The sequence below is a fragment of the Portunus trituberculatus genome, chromosome 8 (assembly GCF_017591435.1).
Source record: "Portunus trituberculatus isolate SZX2019 chromosome 8, ASM1759143v1, whole genome shotgun sequence".
Classification (NCBI taxonomy): Eukaryota; Metazoa; Arthropoda; class Malacostraca; order Decapoda; family Portunidae; genus Portunus; species Portunus trituberculatus.
The window spans coordinates 7,517,922-7,540,274 of record NC_059262.1 but is presented as its reverse complement, the minus strand read 5'-3'; the positions used below and the strand labels follow the sequence as shown (position 1 = coordinate 7,540,274).

The window sequence follows — 22,353 nt, the reverse complement described above, 5'->3', positions numbered from 1 at the left end:
CCCTTATCGGCAGGTTGGGGGAGGGGAACGAGAACGAAGCAGGGTCAATAGCTCAGAATGACAGCTATACCAGTTTAACTCCAGACATCACGCCCGCTACATCTCACCTCTCCAGTCACCACGCCACTACGCCACCACCGACCCCTCGAGTCTACGCAGCCCGGTGTCCGTCTGTGTCTTGTCGTCGGGCGTGACGTGCAGCAAAGGCGGTAACAGCAACGGGAAGTTTTATCTACGTGATGGAGGTTTTTCGTGCGGCGAGGTGACGTGCCGCTGCTGTGAGATTAGCGGACCACCCCACCCCACTCTACAGCCACAGCACAGCGGAGAGGTTGGTGGTGTGTATGTAAATGAATAGTGTCGGTGTTGTGTGTGCGTTGACTTGCTGTGGTGATAGGAAGTTGTTAGTCAGTAAATTGAGGGTGGTTAGGAATGTTGACTGATAAAGGATAACAGGATATGTGTAGGATGTGCACTGTGTCTATTGCTGAATCTGTATAAAATTGCCAAGTAGTAAGCATATAGCATGAATATCGTAATGTCACGGTACTGAAAGGGTTAGCTATCCATTCACTCGTTTCAGGCACCACTAGTTAGCCTCATAAAGAGAGAGAGAGAGAGAGAGAGAGAGAGAGAGAGAGAGAGAGAATAAATAGATTGAAATTCAAAAAAAAATCTATCATATCATATAAGAAGGACTTCATGTGTATCATAAGTACTACACGGAAGGTAAGAATGATTGATAAAACAAATATATGGAATTGTGTAACGGTTGGTTTGGAAGGAGTTAATATTGAGCGTGGCTAGTTTATATTCAGATGGTGGACCAGTGGTTAGATTCACGTGCAGCGATTCATATGTTCGTTTGCCCTCAAATATTTTTTTTCCTTATCGGCAGGTTGAGGGTGGGGGGGGGGGACGAGAACGAAGCAAGGTCAGTAGCTCATAGATCAGAGTATAACTCCAGACATCACGCTCGCTACATCTCTCCACAGTCACCACGCCACCACCGACCCCTCGAGTCTACGAGTGACTGGGAGGAATGAAAGTGAGCGTTAATGGATCGTGGCAAGAGGAGGCAGAGTGGAAACTGAATGCAGTGTGATAAGAGAGACAGAAGGGATGATGTAGTGGAGTGTTTGTGACTGAGTTAGGGCACTGTGAAGACGTGTAAGGAATGGTGGTGGTGGTGGTGGTGGAGAAACTAAGTTGAGATGAATAAAAGGCTGGCTGAAACAATTTTAGGACAGACAGAGGAGGGAAATGAGGTGTTAGTGAGTTAGGGCATATTATGGATGAAGTGAAGACGTGAAGGGAATGTGTGGTGAAAATGTGTAGAGACGAGTGAAAGGCTGAGGCAGTGAAGGTGTGTTTAGGGCAATGTCGCGTGTTAGCTGTAGTGATAATTAGTGAACAAGTAAACAAGGTATTGTTGTTTTGTTAATTTTGTCTATTACAGGAGTTGACTATCCGAAGGCCCGACTCGCAGCGGCAATGAGACTCGCACTACCTACACCACCGCCGCAAGATGAGGGAAGTACTCTCCGCCTTGCATCGCGCATTGTAATGGCCGCCGCCGCCGCCGCTAAGGGAGACTGGCTTGCTGAGTGGATGGCAGTGAGGCAAATGTGTTACGTAGTGGCGGAATGGCGACGAGAACCAGCAGATGACGGCAGGAAAGATACAACTCGCAGGTAGATGAATGTGTGGCAGGATTGGTTGTGTGGGTGTGAGGATCGGGTGTTGGGGTTAGTTGTAGGGGGTGTGACGTGATGTGGGTTACGGAGACTGGCATGACTGGCCTGGAAGACGTGAGAATGAAGGGGTGAGAGGGTGTCAGGACGGGAAAGGGCCGGGATCCTACGTAACACAGAAGATGCTGGGAGAAGAACGAGGGAGAAGGGTGTAACTGTGGAGTGAAAGTGAAATAACGACAGGAGGCGAGTGAGAGGTTAAGTGTGTATTGTAGTTTTTTTTTTAGGCCTATAGCGCCTGTAGACACTCTTGGAAGAGTGTGGGAAGCGCTGTTTTATTTATAGTGGTACCCATTTTAGGGTCCCATATCACCCCGAAGCTCACCATGGGTGTAACCACCTAGAACCTGGGTATCATGGTGATACGTGATACGTAGGTAACTTTAAACCACTCGACAAATGGCATTGTTTTAAGGCTCACGACCTTATCCACTGTGGCATAGTAACAGTGTGGCGTGGTACATGTGAAGGTAATCGGTTATTTTTTTGTCCATTACAGGAGTTGGTGATCCGTGAAGCGATCCCGACTGCACCATCGGGGAAAGACTCTGGCATCGCACGGCGCCGTCAAAGACTCTGGCATCGGCGGAGGGTTCCGCCTCGCATGTCACTGCCGTCTATCACCCTGCTACCACTGAGGCCCTTCGCCTCGCACGGCCTGGCAAAGACCTGCTACTGACGCCCCACAGCGGACTCGGAGGGTTTCTACCTTGCATCGGGCCTTCACTGCCGGCCCGCTAACACGTGCCGCCGTCGCCGCTACTGACGGATTTCGCATCGCAGCGGCCTGGCAAACACCTGCTACGTCACCGCTATTGACACTGAGGGACTTCGCCTCGCAGCGGCCTGGCAAACACCTGCTACATCACCACTACCGATGCCGCCGCCGTCCAGTGAAAGATTCATCTCAGACATCCTGCCATTCAACGCCTGCTGCCACCACCACCACCTCCTTATGGTGTTGTCACTGTACTTGAAGCTGTCATGATTGAATAATAAATTGTGAAGAAATCTTTATAGGTTTGGTAATTTTCATTTCCTGGGAATATTTGTGGGTGGTTTCAGTGAGTAGTCACCTCAGGCTGGCTTAGGTCACTGCCTGACATATTGCTTCCATTACCAACAATAAGAAAAAATAATTTCTTTTTTTTTTTTATCATAAGCAATATACAAGAGGAAAAATAATGAGAAAAAATACAAAAAAAAAAATTGGGAGGAAAAAATACTGTAAATTAAGAAAAAACCATGTAATCTTGAGGAATCAAAAGTATGAAAATACTATCCAAAAAACGGTCTAAAATTATTCTTAAATACTCAGCTGCCCCCAAACAGCAGCAAAGGTAAAAAAAAGCAAAAAATGGTCAAAAACTGGCAAAAAAAAAAAAATGGGACCTAAAACTGCAAAAAATGGTCAAAAACTGGCCAAAAAAAAAACTGGCCCTAAAATGTACTGCACTGAAAACAGCAAAAAATATGGTAAAAACCAAACAAAAAAGGTCCCTAAAACTGCAAAAAATGGGCCCAAAAAACAAAAAAACTAAAATGCAAAACTGCAAAATGGTCAAAACTGGCAAAAAATAACCAAAAACTGGGGCCTAAAAAAAAAATGGGCCCTAAAAATGTACTTAAGTCGAAAATACTCGAAAGAGTCTCCGGAGATGAGGCAGATCCATATTGGAGTTAAAATTAAATGCAAGAGTCTCCCTAGACTTTTTATTCAACAATTCTTTACATTATTACACATTGCCTGGAAGTCTACAAATATTTTTTACTTAAAAAAAAAAAACAAAACATATATATACACATACAAAGAATACAGGGAAAAGTCTACACAAATTTTCAACTTTCAACTTGGTATAAAAACAGTGAGCAAAATCTACACTAAAAAAGTCTACACAAATTTTCAACTTAAAAACAAAAAAATGAACTTAGTATAAAAACAATGAGTAAATTCTATACAGTGAAAAAGTCTACAATAATTTTCAACTTAATATAAATAAAACAAACATTTACAACAATTTACAATATAAAATAGACATTTACAACCTAACAAAAAAATCTGCACAAATTTTCAACAAAATTTTCAACAAAAATTTTAAAACAATTTTTGCAAAAATTTTAAAGCAATTTTCAACTTCACAAAATAGTTTCAAACAGTTCTTTCATGTTAACAAATATTCAAAGATAAAAATGTTTAGTTTTGAAGTGACAGTCTTACAAACAAACTGTTTCAACAATCAGAGAGAGAGAAAGAGAGAGAGAGAGAGAGAGAGAGAGAGAGAGAGAGAGAGAGAGAGAGAGAGAGAGAGAGAGAGAGAGAGAGAGAGAGAGAGAGAGAGAGAGAGAGAGAGAGAGAGAGAGAGAGAGAGAGAGAGAGAGAGAGAGAGAGAGAGAGAGAGAGAGAGAGAGAGAGAGAGAGAGAGAGAGAGAGAGAGAGAGAGAGAGAGAGAGAGAGAGAGAGAGAGAGAGAGAGAGAGAGAGAGAGAGAGAGAGAGAGAGAGAGAGAGAGAGAGAGAGAGAGAGAGAGAGAGAGAGAGAGAGAGAGAGAGAGAGAGAGAGAGAGAGAGAGAGAGAATAAAAATAAAACAATCAAATAGTAATAATATACATGAAAACAATACATTTTAAAACAACACACACATTAATCTTGTGCCCTCCATACACCCTTGCTAATATCAATGAAATGGTCTAATGGTACACAAATCTCAAGGTAAAAATTTGTCCTAGTACTGAAGGGGTTAAAATAGTGAAGACTGTGGTCATTAATCTTCTGACCACCATAGACCCTTGCTAATGTCAATGAAATGGTCTAATGGTACACAAATCTCAAGATAAAAATGTGTCCCAGTACTGAAGGGGTTAAGGACCATTTATAGAAGCAATCTGCAGACTAAGATACACTCTTGATACACCCCCTGACACACCCTCGCCTCACTCACAAACACCTAAAAACTTAACAAATCCTTTCAAAAAACACAATAAAGTGATTAACCTGCACAAACACACCCACACAGCACATCTAAGGGTAAGTTCATACTACAAGCAGAGCGGAGCAGAGTGGTTGCTAGCGGCAATAATTTTGACATAGTTTTGGACATATTTTTTGTGGGTGGGCAGCCAGCGGCCCTCCACGACTCCACCCATGGCCAAGAAGGTGTCCACCAGTGTGAGCCTTTATTGTTGATCTCAAAATGACAACCACTGACCAGACTGGTACAATTTGACACTCTGTATTAGTAGTCTGTTGAGAAAAGCTAATTTGGTGATATTCTGAATTTCTGGTCCTATACATAAAACAAAAACACACTTTTTTTTTCTACAGCTGTTCCATCCCTTGAGGAAAAACGAAAGGAAGAAGAGGAAAGAAAGAGAGAGAGAGAAAAAGAGAGAAGGAAGCAATATTCTGGTCCTATACATGAAAGGGAAACACACTCTTCTTTTTTTTTTCTACAGCTGTTCCATCTCTTGAGGAAAAATGAAAGGAAAAAGAGGAAAGAAAGAAAGAATAGAGAGAGACAAAAAGAGAAGAGAAGGAAGTGATATTCTGGTTCTTTACATGAAAGGAAAACACAAACTTTTCTTTTTTCCACACCTGTTCCATCCCTTGAGGAAAAATGAAAGGAAAAAGAGGAAACATAAAAGAAAGAAGGAAGAGAGAAAAAGAAAGGAGAAGGAAGTGATATTCAGGTACTAAACATGAAAAGAAATCACAAATTCTTTTCTTTCGTCCACACCTGTTCCATCCCTTGAGGAAAATTGAAAGAAAAAAGAGAAAACATAAAAGAAAAGAGGAAGAGAGAGAAAGAAAGAAAAAAACACACTAAAGATCAATGAGCCACACACACACACACACACAAATTTGAAGGGATAACATACGAGGAGAGACTAAATGCTATGGATCCACCAACCCTGGAGCAGAGAAGGGAGAGAGGGGATCTGATACAAGTTTATAAATTGATCAACGGAATGGATCAAGTGGATAAAGAGAAACTGATCCAGAGAAGAATATGACACTAGAAGCACAAGATCGCATAGCAAAAATTTGAGAAAGGGAAGATGTCTGAGAGATGCTAAAAAAATATAGTTTCCCACAAAGATGTGTTGAGACTTGGAACAGTTTGAGTGAAGAAGTGGTGTCAGCAACGAGTATGCACAGTTTTAAAAAGAAATTGGACAGGTGTAGATATGGAGATGGGGCCACACCAGCGTAAAGCCCAGGCCCTGTAAAACTACAACTAGGTAAATATTTACACACACACACACACACACACACAGCTTTACCAACAAAATTTCACGTTCCTTTATAAATTATCACATTTTTCATCATCCTTCCAGATAAACACTGAGGAATTTGACACTATTCATTTATTCATTATTATTATTATTTCTTTTTCATCATATTGTTGCCTGCCCGACTTGCTCTGTGGCTAAGAGGACACCCAGAATTCTTGCATAGGTCACCTTGCTCTGCTTATTGTGTGAACACCTAACCGGACCGCTCTGCTTGCAGTGTGAACATACCCTTACACACACACGCACACACACAGCCTGGTAGCTCAGTGGTTAGAGCACTGGCTTCACAAAGAGAACACAACACAGATACTCCTTTCACACACACACCTACAAAAGGAGGATAAATCAGAAGTTGTGACCTTGTTGTCCTGGTGTGTGGTGTGCCTGGTCTCAGGCACAAAGACAAATAATGAGCTCAGAGCTCCCGTAACATCTGGCTGTCTCGTCAGAGACTGCACACACAAACAGTGAACACACACACACACACACACACACACACACACACACACACACACACACACACACACACACACACCAACCTTAATCCATCTTGTCCACTCCCACACAAACACACACACACACACACACACACAAAACACACACACACACACAAACACAAACACAAACACACACACACACACACACACACACACACACACAAAAATGGGCAAGCCTCTTAATGTGGGTGTTTCACCTAACAGTAAATAACATGTAACTCATTGTGGCCTGACACGGTGTGGAGTGTGTTGTGGTCTCACACCAAGATGGTCTATGAGCTCTGAGCTCGCTCCGTAATAAGACTGGCTGGGTGACCACCAGGCGACTGAGGTGAACACACACGCTCCACCAAACTTTAATCCATCTTGCCCACTCCCACATAAACACACACACACACACACACACACACACACACACACACACACACACACAAACACATAAGGAAACTCGAGAAAGTACAGAGGGCTGCAACAAAAATGGTGCCTGACTTAAGAGATTTGACTTATGAAGACAGACTGAAAAGAATGCAACTTCCGACCCTGGAAAACAGAAGAGAAAGGGGAGACCTGATAGCAATATACAGAGTGATGATTGGCATGGAAAAATGGATAGGGAAGATCTGTGTATGTGGAATGAAAGAATGTCGAGAGGGCATGGGAAAAACTAAAATGGCCACTTATAGGAGAGATGTGAAAAATATAGCTTCCTCATAGAAGGGTGGAAGCATGGAATAATTTAGACGTGGAAGTGGTCAACGCAAGGAATATTCATGATTTTAAGAAAAAGCTGGACATTAATAGATATGGAGATGGGACAGCACGAGCATAGCTCTTTTCCCGTATGTTACAATTAGGTAAATACAATTAGGTAAATACACACACACACACACACACAGCCTCACCTCACTTCAAAACACAAAAAATCTTCACATAAATATAAATTCACAGTATAAAACACACTTATTTCAAAACCCACTAAAAAAAAAAAAAAAAAAAACTTTCCAATAACACACACACACACACACACACAGCTAATAAAAGACATCTGTCTAAATGACGTGATAAAATACAGTTTCCCACATCGTAGCATTGATAAGTGGAATAAACTGAGCAGTGATGTCGTTGACACGGTGTGTGTCAATCAGATGAAAGAGAGATATGACAGGAATGGACAAGGAGACAGGACACAGAGAGCTTAGCTCGGGCCCTGTAATACACAAATAGGTAACTACAAATAGGTAAATACACACACACACATTTCTAGCACCTTGCCACAAAAATTCAGTATTTTTATGAGACCTTCCAAGACAGTGGTTCCCAAACTGGGGGTGAATTATTCCTTGGGAGCAGCTTAACAATTTTTGGTGGAGTAATGGAGGTGACAGAAAAAAAAAATAAATAAATAAATAAATAAGAATTCTGAAAAATGAAGAAAACCTTGCAGTGCCTCCCATTACAATTACTGTTAACTTAGTCTTAGTGGGCAAAGTTGTAACATAAATAATTATTCTGTGTAAGGGGTAATGTGGTTGGTTAGTGTGACACGTTAACCCCTTCAGTACTGGGACACATTTTTACCTAGAGATCTGTGTACCATTAGACCATTTTATTCACTTTCAGAAGGGTCTATGGAGGGCACAAGATTAATGGCCACAGTCTTCACTATCTTAACCCTTTCAGTACTGGGACACCATTTTATCTAAAGATTTGTGCACCATTAGACCATTTCATTGACATTAGCAAGGGTCTATGGAGGTCACAAAGTTAATGGCCAGTCTTCACTTTCTTAACCCTTTCAGTATTGGGACACATTTTTACCTTGACATTTGTGTACCATTGGACCATTTTATTGACATTAGGAAGGGTCTATGAAGGTCACAAGGTTAATGGCCACAGTCTTCACTATTCTAACCCCTTCAGTACTGGGACATCTTTTTACCCTGAGATCTGTGTACCATTAGACCATTTTATTGACTTTAGGAAAGGTTTATAAAGGGCAGAAGAATAATGGCCACAGTCTTCACTATTTTAAACCCTTCAGGACTGGGACACATTTTTCCCTGAGATCTGTGTACCATTTGATCATTTTATTGACATTAGGAAAGGTTTATAGACATCATCTTCACTATTTTAACCCCTTCAGTACTGGGACAAATTTTTACCTTGACATTTGTGTACCATTAGACCATTTTATTGCCATTAGGAAAGGTTTATAGAGGGTAGAAGAATAATGGCCACAGCCTTCACTGTTTTATCCCCTTCAATACTGGGACACCTTGAGATCTGTGTACCATTAGACTATTTTATTGACATTAGGAAAGATCTATAGACATCAGAAGACTAATGGCCACAGTCTTCACTATTTTAACCCCTTCAGTACTGGGACACATTTTTACCTTGACATTTGTGTACTATTAGACCATTTTATTGACATTAGCACGGGTCTATGGAGGTGACAAGATTAATGGCCACAGTCTTCACTATTTTAACCCCTTCAGTACTGGGAGAAATTTTTACCTTGAGATTTGAGTACCATTAGACCATTTTATTGACATTAGGAAAGGTTTATAGACATCAGAAGATTAATGGCCAATATCTTTACCATAAAAACATGTCAAATAGTCTTAAAATACCATAAAACATGCCAAACTGTCTTAGAATGCCCTGAAAAAACATGCCAAACTTGTCTTAAAATGTCCTTACAAAAAAAAAAAAAAAAAAAAAAATTCCAAACTGCTAATCCATCCTAACTGTTCTTCATGGCTCCAGGTGTTGTCTTGTACTCTGGGTGTTACTGATGGCTGTAGGTGTTGTAGGAGGCTTGTGTTGCATTGTGGCTTGGTGGTGCAGTGTTCCAGCAGCAGTGTGTCTCCTTTGCAGCATTCAGTGACTACTGGCTTGACTTTCCTGTAATGAGAGATGCACTGTTTACATTGAGTCACCTTCACTATTTTGTAAACTGAACTGAATGCAACTCAACCAAACCTAACTGAACTCAACCTAACCCAAAACAACCCAGCTCAACCAAACCCAACCTAACCAAAGTTAACCCAAAACAACCCATCATAACCCAGCCCAACCAAACTCAACCCAACCTAACCTAACCCAAAAACAACCAGTTAACCCAGAACAACCCAGCATAACCAACCCAACTCAACCTAACCCAAAAACAACCCAAGTTAACCCAGAACAACCCAACCCAACCCAACCCAGCATAACCCAAGCTAACCCAACCCAACCCTTTATCTTTACCTTTACCGAGGTGCCTGTCATGTGACGTCGGCGACCATGGAACACCATCCTCCTCTGTTTTGAGCCACTCTAACCCGATCCACAGTTGTCCAGCCCTCACCGACGTGTTTCACCAATGTGTCCATAAACTTGACCCTCTGTCTTCCTCTCGCTGGTTCCTTATACTCTCCCAACAGGCATTCTCTCCCCAGTCCATGTCCTCTCAGTACATGGCCCACAAAATTTAGGTGTCTCCTCCTGATACTCTTCACCGGTGTTTTTCCATTACTACTCTTCTCAATCCTTCATTAGTGATCTGTGCAGTCCAAGGGATTCTCAGCATTCTTTGCATGAACCACATTTCTACTGCTTCTAACCTTTTGATCATGTTCTTCTTTATCGTCCATGTCTCAGAGCCATACGTTAATGTGGACCATACATAACGCTTGAGTATACGTTGTCTTAGAGTTATATTCATGCTAATATTGGTCATTATCTTTCTTACCTCTTAAAGTACGGGGGTTGATTTACTTTCTGTCTGTTACAGCGGGGAAAAATCACACCTGTCAAAAATGCTAAAAATATTCTTTTCCTTATAAAAGCATATTTCTTTGTGTTATTCTGAGTACAACGATGTAGTTTTCAACATGTCATCACCTCTCACACCAAAGTTATTGCACATCAAAAAATTCATGGCAGAATCCGCCGCTAAGAAATACCCCCCAAACTCAGATAACACCATGCTCTCTCTCTCTCTCTCTCTCTCCATTTGGGCATATGAATCTGATGTAAAAGTAGGAACTTTTGCACTTTCATGTCATGACACCGCTCTCTCTCTCTCTCTCTCTCTCTCTCTCTCTCTCTCTCTCTCTCTCTCTCTCTCTCTCTCCATTTGGGCATATGAATTTGATGTAAAAGTAGGAACTTTTGCACTTTCATGTCATGGAAATGCAAACTCAGATGAAATGATGTTCAAAACAGAAAAATAAAAATAAACCACATATTACAAATATTGTGGATTTCTATAATAATTGGAATGTGGCAACTCTTATTAGCAATGGGACTGACGTGACTTGGCCGACAAGCAGTCCTGTAGAGGCAACCATGGGTGACACACACCAGCACATTGTTCGAGGAGGTTTATGAACGTCGCTGTGAGGGTTTGCCTCTGTCTCCCAGATCACTATCAGAATCACTACTGAAGTCTTCACTTTCTTCTGTCTTAATAAAAAAAAATCAGTCTTAATTTTCACCACTATCCTCAATGTCATTACCATGTAACACTGACATAACATCACTCGGAGTACCGAAACCTAACTCCGGGTCACGGGGATTGCTAGATGTTGCCTCAAAATGGGAAAAGATGACCTATTGTGAGGGAACATATGTCTCAAGGCTCAAAGAGGTGAGCGAGAAAAGATGCCAGAGACTTCCACTTGCCCCAGGACCAACAGTGAGGGGGAGAGATTCAAACGTTTAGCGCCGAAAAATCATGATTCCCGGAACGATCCCCGCCTCTCTGCACGCGACGCTACAATCATCCCGAAACAATCACCGAACGTTAAGGGTTAAGCTATCTATGAGTGCTTGCAATTTTACCTCGGAATCTGCCGCTAAAACTATATCGTCTGCATAATGTATGTTGTTAGTGTTTCTTCCCCCAATGCAAATTCCCTCCATTTCTTCCATCTCCAAACATTTTTGTCCATACAATGAGAACAAGTCTGGTGAGAGTACACAGCCTTACCACACTCCTCTCTGTATCTCTACCCATTCTGTGTTTTTATTTTCTATTCTTAATGCTGCTTTTGGTTCCCAGTATAGGTTATTTATCATTCTTACATCTTTGCCATCCAATCCAATCTCCTTTAACACGTTAATCATTTCCTCCTGTCTAATCATCTCAAAAGGCTTTCTCAAAGTCCACCAAACACATGTATACATCTTTTTGCATTTCAACTGCTCTTTCTGTTACCATCCTCAGGCCAAATATTGCATTACCCTTTCGAAATCCATATTGCTCCCAACCCAACCTAACCAAACCTAACCCAGCATGACCCAACCCAACGCAACCCCAAATAACCCAACAGCAACCCAGCGTAAGCCAACCCAACCCACCCCAAATTAACTCAAGCTAACCCAAAACAACCCAACCCAAATTAACCCAGCATGACCCAACACAACCCAACCCAAAATAACCCAGAACAACCCAGCATAATCCAACCCAACCAAACCTAACCCAACCCAACTCATACTAACCCAGAACAACCCAGCATAACCCAACCCAACCTAACCTAATCTTATCTTAACTTATCTTCACTCAATTTTACCTAACCTAACCTTACCATTCCTAACTATAACACACCAACACCAGAGACCTCCAAACTTGCCAAACTGTCTTAAAATGCCCTCAAAACATAACAAACTGTCTTAAAATGCCCTGAAAACATGTTAAACTGTCTCAAAATGCTCTCAAAATATGATAAACTATCTTAAAATGCACTCATAATATGCCAAATATGTCTCAAATGGCATTAAAACATGTCAAACTATTCTTAAATGACTTCAAAACATGCCAAACTGTTTTAAAATGCTATCAAAACATGCCAAACTGTCTTAAATGTCCTCAAAACATGACAAACTATCTTAAAATGTCATCAAAACATGTCAAACTGTCTTATAATCTCCTCAAAACCTGCCAAACTGTCTTAAAATGTCCTCAAAACCTGCCAAACTGTCTTAAAATGTCCTCAAAACATGCCAAACTGTCTCAATATGCTCTCAAACATGCCAAACTGTCTAAAATGCCCTTAAAACATGCTAAACTGTTTAAAAATACCCTCCAAACAAGTCAAACTGCCTCAAAATCTTACCTAACCCAGCCCAACCCACCTAATCTAATCAAACCTAACCACACCACACCACTGACCTGCATAAGGAAGGGAGCCGTGTGCCCTCACCATTGAGTGGCCACCTCCTCTCGGGTCACAGTGAAGTCACAGTCCAAGGGAGTCCTGTGGCAAAAGGTCAGAGGTCACACAGGTCATACTGGGATAGTAATAATAGTAATAGTATTAGCACAGGAGGAGGAGGAGGAGGAGGAGGAGGAGGAGGAGGAGGAGGAGGAGGAGGAGGAGGAGGAGGAGGAGGAGGAAGGAAGGAAGGAAGGAAGGAAGGAAGGAAGGAGGAGGAGGAGGAGGAGGAGGAGGAGGAGGAGGAGGAGGAGGAGGAGGAGGAGGAGGCAGGAAGGAAGGAAGGAAGGAAGGAAGGAAGGAAGGAAGGAAGGAAGGAAGGAAGGAAGGAAGGAAGGAGGAGGAGGAGGAGGAGGAGGAGGAGGAGGAGGAGGAGGAGGAGGAGGAGGAGGAGGAGGAGGAGGAGGAGGAGGAGGAGGAGGGAGGAGGAGGAAGGAAGGAAGGAAGGAAGGAAGGAAGGAAGGAAGGAAGGAAGGAGAGAAAGAAAGAAAGAAAGAAAGAAAAAGAAAGAAAGAAAGAAGAAAGAAAGAAAGAAAGAAAGAAAGAAAGAAAGAAAGAAGAAGGAAGGAGGAGGAGGAGGAGGAAGGAGGAAGGAAGGAAGGAAGGAAGGAAGGAAGGAAGGAAGGAAGGAAGGAAGGAAGGAAGAAGAGAGAGAGAGAGAGAGAGAGAGAGAGAGAGAGAGAGAGAGAGAGAGAGAGAGAGAGATTGAAATAACAAAAACTTTATAAAATGACAATATTTATTATTTTACCTTTTCTTTTTTAATCTTTTCTTCTCCTCCTCTATTCATCTTCCTCCACCTCTTTCTCCTCCTCCTCCTCCACCTCTTCCTTCTTCTTCCTCCTCCTCCTCCTATTCCTCTTGCCTTGGTCTTTCTCCACATTCTTAACACAATCTGAAATAAATTAAACTGGATTAATATCATAGAGAGAGAGAGAGAGAGAGAGAGAGAGAGAGAGAGAGAGAGAGAGAGAGAGAGAGAGAGAGAGAGAGAGAGAGAGAGAGAGAGAGAGAGAGAGAGACTTTAGTGATTGAGTGTGCAGAGGCCATAAATTCAAAGTGTTAGTGAAGCAGTGTGTAAGTGAAGTGCTTGACAGTGACACATGGAAAATAAGTGAATAAGTGAAGTGATAATACAAGATACATAGTGACAGAAGTGATACATAGCAGGAGTAATCATCACTAAATCAATAAGAACACTAGCAGTCAAATAGTTGGTGGGCTTTGAGATAGGAGATACCCAAAATGCCTCCTTTAGCCCATTAAAAAACAATGGAAATGCACGTATTACCTAAATGCTGAGTAGTAATAAAAAACAAATAAAAAAATAAATAAAAAGAGATATTTATGTGTGAAAACCTTATAAAATGGCACATCTATCATGAACCCTTTGCCAGCGACTCCGCCACCCCCGCACTGCACAACCCCCACCTCCTGCACCGTGTTCTGTTGGGGGTGCTGACGTAGGAACACATTCATTTCATCCCTTGTGACATGAAGCCACTTTTTTGCCATAAATTTTTTGTGATTTATTTTTGGGATGTCGACACACACACACACACACACACACACACACACACACACACACACACACACACACACAAAAAAAAAAAAAAAAAAAAAAAACGACTGCCGGGACACTGGTCCACACACACAGTGACTGTACCACCTTGTTTGACATGAAGAGCTGGAAGAAGTGCAAACCACTCATGTCATTCCTTGGTACATCAGGATCAAAGCCACAAAAATCTTCAGTCAGGACCGGACCAGTACCGGGACGCTGGTCAGCAAAGGTATCAGATAAGACAGAGAAAGTATGGAGGGAAGCATGCAGTGCAGGGCTGCCTGGCCACTCCTCATCCTCCACACTTCCATGTCAACATTTAAAACTGTACACTCTTCTAAATCAACATCTATGTTTTCCATCTCCCTTAATTCTTATCCTCACTGCTTTCGTGTTGACATTTAAAACTGTACACTCTTCTAAATCAACATAAATGCTTTCTATCTCTCTTAATTGTCATCCTCCACACTTCCATGTCAACATTTTAAACCTTACACTCTTCTAAATCAACATACATACTTTCATCTCTCTTAATCCTCATCCTCGACACTTCCATCTCTCTTAATTGTCATCCTCCACACTTCTGTGTCCACATTTAAAACTGTACACTCTTCTAAATCAACATACATGCTTTCCATCTCCATTAATTGTCATCCTCCACACTTCCATGTCCTCATTTTAAACCATACACTCTTCTAAATCAACATAAATGCTTTCCATCTCTCTTAATTGTCATCCTTCATACTTCTGTGTCTACATTTAAAACTGTACACTCTTCTAAATCAACATATAAACTTTCTATCTCTCTTAATTTTTTCTTCTATGCATTTTCCGTCCCTATTAGTTTAGGTTCGGTTATGAATAATAGGTTTGGTTAAATTAGATCTGGTTAGGTTAGGCTAAAATAAGCATTTACTGAATTTACTAGGCTAGATTAGTGTTTAGATTTAGGTTGGATTTAATTACTGGGAGCTTCGGACCAGGAGGGACCCATACATGATAGGAGTGCCAAAAAAATACCCCCATATTTCTTTGAATTCTAGAGATATTTCCCTAGATTTTCAAAGGGTAAAAGAAAACATGAAAAGAGTTGCTGCTCGATAGATTTACCAGAAATATTCCCTTCATGAACTGAGATGAGCAACTATGAACATTTATCTTATTTTTGGTACTGAACACATACCTGTTGCTAAGTAGCGCAAGGTAAGCATTAGGCGTTCTGCAGGTGTCAAAGACGAACGCATATTTGTGTACTGCTTCTTGATGAGTGAAGTAACCTGGTCCAATAAGGTCTGGAACTGAGCCTGGTCTAACCGTAGCCAGTGCCTCATCGTGTCTGGGTCCTCGTGTTAATTTCTCGAAGCAACCTGTAGCATACACTCTCGGTTCGTCTTCGAGCCAACCATTCGCAAATCCATAGGCGCTTTCTTTTTTTCATCTCCAGCTGCTTCTTCAGAAAAATGCCCAGAACGAGCGCTGCTACGCCGGGATCCATGTTTGTTTTGATGATCTTGATCTTGATCTTGATGGTACAGGTGACGCAGAATTTCTTCTGGGTCAGGCCTTTATATCGGCAGCTCCTGTAGGGATTACAGGGTTCCCAGATTTCTGTGCCGAAATTATCGTACACACCCGTCAAAAATTATCGTATTTTGAGCTAGATTATCGTACACCAACATTCACCTAGCAACTTTTTGTCAGTTCTACAGAATACCACAAAATATACCATTGGAACACTAGACACCAAAAAGTTTTTCTTAGGCATTTGATATAGGTTCTGAAAAGCACTGCATGTTACGAGAGGCTATCGTATACTCACCCTTTTATAGGTCGCTGGCTGAATCCCCGTGGATTTCTGGATAGTTTGGATCACTTTCCACACCAGTTGGATAAAGTACTTGGGAAGTCATACTCCTTATCATGCTCCTGGATGGCTCGAATGTTACAGACTGTTTTGCTAAAAGAATGTCTCTTACTGATTCTGTTTTGAGTTTGTTTCTGTCTTTAGTTTTCATTCTATTTATCTGCCATTCTCTTTGCTGTGAAGTGTGCCAGGTAGTAAGAATTAAGCCAAGTAGAATAACACCCGCAAATGAGCGTCCTGCTGTCTGAGGCCCCCGATGAAGACTAATGAGGCCTCCCCCGGTCCCCTCCTTCCCCCTCACCCAGTCTTTACAGGAACTGATCGTGTAGTGCCCTCCCCCCTTCGCTCCGTCTCCAGCCACTCACCCGATACACGAACTGATCGTGTATAGTCCGCCCTTCACTCCTCCTCCTCCAGCCACTCACCAACCCTCCACCTCCCTCCTCTCTCTCTCTCTCTCTCTCTCTCTCTCTCTCTCTCTTTTTTTTTTATGGAGTAGAATATACTCTCGCAGTATCACTTCCAAAAGGAATTATTTCATGAAAAGTATAAATTATTGTACAAAACTGCAGATTATCGTATTATCGTACGCACTATATTTTTTATCTTACAGTATGCTAAATTATTGCACTTGTACGATAATTATCGTACGTCTGGGAACCCTGGTAGGGAACATAAAGAACACCAGACAACAAAGAGGGCAATCACCATCTTTCACACCACTAGTTCCTGCATCTGGCACGCCACATTCTCTCCAGGAACTCTTTCACAGCCTCAATCATCCTTTCATTCGTCATCCCCACACAGTCCCAGCAGCAACACCATCCATTCCCTTCCTGTCATCTCCACTCTGTCATGCCCCAGCTCCCTCAGCACCACTTGCATCATCTCATACCTGTCTCTGGCATACTTCACACACTCCACCACCACATGTTCCACTGTCTCATCCTCTCCCAAGTCACACATCTGGCACACTTTGCTGCGGGACTCTGACCATCTATAATTCCTTGCATTCACATCCATGCACTGTGCCCTAGCTCGGAAGAGAAGATCACCACCCAGGCTTCCGTCATACCACTTTTCATACATTGGGGCCTCTTTCTCTCTATACCATACCAAGGTACTCTTTTGCTCCATCCTATTTCTCCAGTCATCCAGTCCCACACCTTTCACTACTCTGTCTATCTCACTCTTCCACTTCCTTACATCCCATTCTCTACCTTCTCCATTTCTAACAATCATACTCCAGTCTCTCTCTAAATGTCTTCCTTCTACCTGTTGAAAAACCCAACTACTTACTAACCCACTCTTTGCTACCAGCCTGACACACCTCTTCCCCCACTTGCTACTCCTGACATTCCACAGAAACACTTTTCTCACTATCCTTGCATCATTCATTCGTTCTAACCTAGCCTTATACTTTAGGGTCGCTTTCACATATCTCTCTAAAAGTGCTCCAACCCATATCACCCCTAAGGGCCTCTACTGCTGCATATCTAGGTGCATTAAGTGCCATTCTTGCAACTCTATTCTGCCCTATTTCTAACTTATCTAGTTCACTCTCATTCCAAGCAATCACATCCATACCATACATGATGCTCGGAACAGCCACGCTCTTCCAAACTTCTCGCAGCACGTCATATTTACTCGCCCTCATCCTTGCTGCACTTCCTAGACGACCTACCCACTGATTTGCCATACTTATCTTCTCATTCTTAATCTTTACACAGCCATCCGGACTCATCCACATCCCCAGATACTTATATTCATCTGTCTGCTGCACCTCATTCACTCCTAATCTCCACACATGGTTCCTCTCATCCTCTGACCTATGCACAACCATTACCTTACTCTTTTCACTACTAAATCTCACTCCAAAATCTCTTCCATACCCATCTACTACATCAAGCATACTCTGTAGCTCTTCTGCCGACTCACTCATGACTACAACATCATCTGCATACAAGAGCACATCTATCTTATCATTTCCCACATTTACACCTGCATTCATTCTCCTCATTCTAGCAGCCAATTCTTCTGTATATAAGCTAAAGAGGGTTGGTGATAATATGCAACCCTGCCTAACTCCTTTCACTCTTCACCCAGTCTGTCTCTATATCCCCTAGTTTATACTTAGCTCTTGTATCCACATACATACTTCTCACTATGTTAACTATCTTTGCACTTAACCCAATTTTTCTAACACCCTACCTAGCATTTCTCTGTTTACCCTATCATATGCTTTCTCTATGTCTAGGAAACCTAAGTATAGTTTGCTACCATCCCTTTTCTTTCTCTCAATCAATTCATTCACCACAAACAGATTGTCTTCTGCTCTCCTGTCCACTCGGAATCCATTTTGCTCTTCGCCTAACACTCCAACTCTCTCAATCCATTTGCACAATCTCTCATTCAACACCACACTGAACACTTTGCCTACTGTGTTAACTAACGCAATCGGCCTGTAGTTCCTCAACTCATTCTTACTCTTATATCCTCCCTTATGCAACAAGGTCACCCTGCATTCATTCCACATTCTCGGCACTCTCTCCTCCTCCCACACCTGGTTGAACAACTCAGTCATCCTATCAATCACTACTTCTCCTCCATTTTGTACATTTCATACGGTATCTCATCCGGCCCTGCTGCCTTCCCATTCTTCTGCTTCTTCACACATTTCTCCACCTCCTCCCTGCTGATCCTTTCATTCAACTCATCTGCATCCTTTCTCTCCAGTGACACATGTCCTTCATCCACATCAAAGACCTCACTTACACCTCCAATCTCTTCCCAAAACTCTTTTATTGCCCTTCTCATTTCTTCCTTATCAGTCACCACTGCCCCATTCACCTTCAGGCTCTCCACATTCTCACTGTTAGGCATCCCCTCACCCCTCAGGAATCTATACCATTCTCGCCCACCTTCCATACCTTTCTCTCTAAGGGACTGAATCACACTTCTCTCACTTGTAACTTTAGCATTCATTATCTTTCGCTTCGTCATTCGCTGCTGACTCACATACGCTGCCCATGCATTCAGGTACTCCTTTCAGCTTCCTCACTCTCATGTCTCCTCTTTCTTAACTGTCTGCACACCCTATTCAGTCTCTTCCTTTCCTTCCTAGCATCCCTGATCTCATTATTCCACCACGGCCTACATGCATGCTTTCTGGCACTTGTTCTTGCATACCCTATCTGGCTTACTGCTGCATTCCTCACATTTTCTACAAATCTATCATTCAGTTCATCCACGTCGCTTAGACTTTCATCCTCCCAGCTCCTCTCACTCAAGTCCACCTGGAAATTCTCCCATCCTACATCTCTCAATCTCCACTTTTTCCTCTTGGCCTTGGCATTTGTTCCATCTCTTCCATTCAACTTGCACTCTAACACCAGCATGTTATGGTCTGAGACTATGTCAATCATCCCATCTTCATCAATCCACATGCGGTCAACAACTTCACGCATTCTCCCATTCACTAGCATGTAGTCAATCGCAGACTCCTGGTTCCTCCCACTCCAAGTCACTCGTCCTTCAGCCAGGGTCTCATTGAGATTCTCCAAACTCACCTCATTCACAAGCTCATCCAGCATCTCACCGTTCCTGTTCATTTGTTCACCTAACATACCTATGTGGGCATTCATGTCTCCCATAACAATCACTCTCTCTCCAGCATACTCTCTTGCAATCTTTTTCAAAACACTATATTTTCTGCCATTCTCCCTAACTGCTCTGTCGCCTTCCACTGTCATATACACTACCACTACGACTATCCTCTCAGCTCTGCCACTTTCACTCCTGCACTCCACTCGAACAGCTAGCACGTCCTCACTCTCAGCACTGTCTCCTATGTCCAGCTCTTCCACTCTCAGGTTCCTCACCTTTTTGTGGAGCAAGGCTACGCCTCCTCCTAACTTATCCTGTTTTCTACGCCCTTTCCCTATCATGACAAACTCATTTCCTTCCATATGCACCACGTCCCGCAGGTGAGTCTCCGTGATACCTACCACATCCAAGCTCCATTCATTCAGCTCCTTGCATAAATCCTCAAACTTGCCAGTGCCCCATCCTCTCACATTCACACACCCAATCCTCATGCATCCTGACGCCCTGTGGGTACCTCCTCTTCCTTTTACATTTACCCACTCTCCTCCCGCAGGTTCCCTTTCTCTCGGTAACCTGCTCTCTTTCACACTTCTGTCCTCCTCTCTCATACAAACACCTGCCCCTTCTCTCTGGATTCTGTCCTATTCCCTGCTGCCTTCCTCCCAACGCTGAGCCCACTCCACCAAGTTCCAGGCCACCCACACCTTTCCAATAGTGGACATGTGTACGCCATCCTGTGTCCACACCTGCCTCCAGTCCATCCTCTCCCACAGCTGCATCCCATCACATTTCCAGTCTTCCAGTCTTTCTACTACCTTTCCATTCACCCATCTCCTCTCCCGGCCAAAGACCTGACCCTCCTTGTCTTGGCCTTCGTAAACAGGCCCGAGGGATCAGTGACGTCAGCACAAGTAGGCCATCGCCGCGCCGCTCCGCTCATCTCTTTTCCCATAAATGTTCTATCATTTCTATGTTTTTATCGATGATCTTTTTCTTTTGTCTTACAATATAAACGTATGATGATGATATTGTGCATTATTTTACCTGAACCATATATTTTACTTAGATTTTTTTTATTAATTTCAAAATTTTTAGTACAGTCAGCTAAATAATAGCATAAACCCTATACACCAACACCTGTGGTAACGTTTATATATATATATATATATATATATATATATATATATATATATATATATATATATATATATATATATATATATATATTATAATACACATCCTTTAGACCAGCATGTTAAAACCACACCCTTTAGACCAGCAAGCTAAAAACATCCCCTTTAGACCAGCAAGATAAACATCCCCTTTAGACCAGCAAGATAAACATACCCTTTAGACCAGCAAGATAAATATCCCTTTAGACCAGCAAGATAAACATCCCCTTTAGACCAGCAAGATAAACATCCCCTTTAGAACAGCAGATAAACATCCCCTTTAGACCAGCAAGATAAACATACCTTTTAGACCAGCAAGCTAAAAACAACCCCTTCAGAAGCTGAAAACACTCCTTTTAGACCAACAAGCTAAACCCCCTCCTTTAGACCAGCAAGCTAAAAACACCCCTTTAAACCAGCAAGCTAAAAACACCCTCTTTAGACCCCTTTAGATGGGTTAAATTAAGATAGGTTAGGGCAGGCTAGGTTTAGGTTATTGCCCACCTTTCTCTGTTTATCTTACCAACAATTAATTTGCATAGAAGCTGTTCTTGATTTCAAAACATTTATGTTGATCAATACTTTTGTTTCATTACCTAACCTAACCTACCATAACCTACCCTTACCTATCCTAACCAAACCTAAGGTAGTACTCGAGTAGCCAAGGTTCCTTATGTTCACCTACACTAAATATATCATAAACTGGTATCATCACATCATTATACAGGGTATAACACGAGTTTCTGCGAATACTTCTAGGATGCGAAAGAACAAGTTATTCTAAGTAAAAAATGTTCTATACTCATATGACTTTTGAGGCTTTCTTTAGTCGTGGGGTGAAATTTAAGTGTGGCTGGTAAGGGCGATTGTTTTATTTTGTAGAAACACCATGTCCACCTTACTGTAAGTGTGTGGTACTTTCAACAGAGATTTTTTTGTCTGTCAAAATCATGCAGTACCATCGAGATTTATTTACCGTCAATCTTGGTGTGAAATTCCGAACAGCTGATCTGCTGCTAGCCTCCCTCAGGCAGGCAAGGTGTCCCCGTATAGCCTATTACTTTATTTGTCAGTAATTACAGACATTCTAACACGGTGTCAGATTTATCTGTAAATTACCTCTCAGTCAATACTACTAGTCTCATTGCAGAATATTGCTATACCCCAAAACTTGTAGAAATGATAGCGAGTTATGCAGTTTGTTCGATGGTGAAAAGTAGTGGGTTATTCAATCATTTCTGCAAATTTGTGGGTGTTACAGTATCCCATGATCAGACAAGTGGTATTACAGATTAGGAATTTACCGGTAAACATTACACAATGTTAACATGTCTGTAATTAGTGACAAATAAAATAAAAGGCTACCCACCTCCCCTGGCAGGAAGGCGGTAGTGAGGCTA

At 42.1% G+C, this 22,353-nt stretch overlaps 2 long non-coding RNA genes across 2 annotated transcripts; one reads left to right on the top strand and one right to left on the bottom strand.

The window, feature by feature from the left end:
- Positions 1–2,324, top strand: LOC123501128. Its single transcript, XR_006673567.1, has 3 exons — positions 1–331; positions 1,460–1,694; positions 2,254–2,324. It is a non-coding gene; the product is annotated as an uncharacterized LOC123501128 (long non-coding RNA).
- An 11,253-nt stretch (positions 2,325–13,577) lies between these two features.
- On the bottom strand, positions 13,578–16,565 carry LOC123501127. Its single transcript, XR_006673566.1, has 3 exons — positions 16,131–16,565; positions 15,495–15,891; positions 13,578–13,642 (listed from the first exon to the last, which is right to left on the bottom strand). It is a non-coding gene; the product is annotated as an uncharacterized LOC123501127 (long non-coding RNA).
- Positions 16,566–22,353: the final 5,788 nt, after the last annotated feature.